The sequence below is a fragment of the Mus caroli genome, unplaced genomic scaffold (genome assembly GCF_978045245.1).
Source record: "Mus caroli unplaced genomic scaffold, Mus_caroli_1 scaffold_3, whole genome shotgun sequence".
Classification (NCBI taxonomy): Eukaryota; Metazoa; Chordata; class Mammalia; order Rodentia; family Muridae; genus Mus; species Mus caroli.
The window spans coordinates 104,677,665-104,679,251 of NW_028227258.1; the positions used below are offsets into that span (position 1 = coordinate 104,677,665).

Genomic DNA, 1,587 nt, shown 5'->3' on the forward strand with positions numbered 1-1,587 from the left:
GTTTTTCTTTGATGTACAGATACTTTCTAATGTCATGTATTCCTATTTGTCAATTCTTTTTTTTTTTTTTAATTCTCATAATTTTAATGGTCAATAGCTTCCAGTTGGCTTCTGAATGGTATAGTTAAACAATACACTTAAGACACCCCCACAGCAAGTTCACACCCCTCAGAAAGTAGCATTGGCTATCCATACTCCACTGCTCAGTCAGACTTCCACAGCCTGGGAGCCACTCCTGGGTTATGGAAATAGACATCTTAGTGTAATGAGCTGAAGAAACCCCTGGCACACCCATGATCTGTTATTTTTGCTTAAAAAAATAACAAGTATTAAACCAAACACTTTCCCAGGTGCTGCTGCTTCACAGAGAAAACCCAGTGTTGCTGTAGGGATCTGAGTCCTGTGGGCCCTGTGGTTCTGCTTCTCGTCCCACTCTCCTGCAGTCATACGGCATAGAGCTCATAAACCTTCTTTACACAGTATACCAGGGCAGCCAGGGCTATTGTGTTGTGCAGTCTCTTTCTGTGCAGGTCGTCCTTCCGAACCAGCACTACTGGTGTGGAGGAGGTGAGTGTGTGCAGAGGCAGGCGGGACAGTTTATAGGCATACTCCACCTGGTACTTGCAGCAAGGGTCAAACTGCCAGGAGATCCCATAGAGGGTACAGCAGGCCAGGCTCAGCACACCAGGGGGCAGGGAGATATAGTGGGAGTAATCCAGGGGCAGTGCCAATGGGGTGAAGAGGCAGGCAGTACCTGCCAACACGGCCGTCTTGTGCAGGCAATTGCCTCCGGTGATCCAGCGTGCTGTCTCATCTCCAATGCGGGTGGGCTCTATCACAATGTACTTGTACTGGGCTTCCAGCGCCTGCTCCAGCTCATACTCAAACTGATCCTGGGCGTTCTCCCCACTGTAGATTTCATGCACAATGTAGCAGTCTGTAGCTGAGAGGCTAACCCTCTCTCGGGAGCCGCCTCCGCCCGGACCCAGACGCCTCCTTCCCCATGCGGCCATCTTGGAGGCCATCTTGGAGACTCTCGGTTCGTCGGGCCTATTTGTCAATTCTTGACTCTTTTCCTATGTTGTTGGAATCCTGATTTGAAAATCCTGGGCTATGTCCTAAAGTATTAACTATGTTTTCCTCTAAAACTGTCAGTTTCAAGTCTTTAGTCCATGTAAATTATTTTTGTGCAGAGTGAGAGACGTGTCAATTTATTTTACAGTTGGATCTTTAGTTTTTCCAACACTATATGCTGAAGGGAGCTCCTTTTGTTATAATGTATGTTTTTGATTGCCTTGTGCTATAGCTATGTGGGTTTCTGTCTGCCTCCTCTGTTGTATTCCATTGATCTACATGTCAGATGTTTTCATGTCAGTGTCTTTCTGTTTTTGTTACTATGGCTACATAGTATAATGTAGTAGTGTGATATTTCTAGTATTGCTCTTTCTGATTAAGATGACTTTGGATGCTGGGTGTGGTGCTGTACACCTTTAATCCAAGTACTCAGGATGCTACATAGTGAGCTGCAGTCCAGCCAAGGCTACATAATGAATGAGACTGTCTCAAACAAACAAAGGCTGCTTTGGC

At 46.0% G+C, this 1,587-nt stretch overlaps 1 pseudogene; it reads right to left on the reverse strand.

Annotated features, from left to right (window-relative positions):
• Positions 1-443: 443 nt before the first annotated feature.
• On the reverse strand, positions 444-1,014 carry LOC110287583 (transmembrane protein 11, mitochondrial pseudogene; annotated as a pseudogene).
• Between the last annotated feature and the right edge of the window lie 573 nt (positions 1,015-1,587).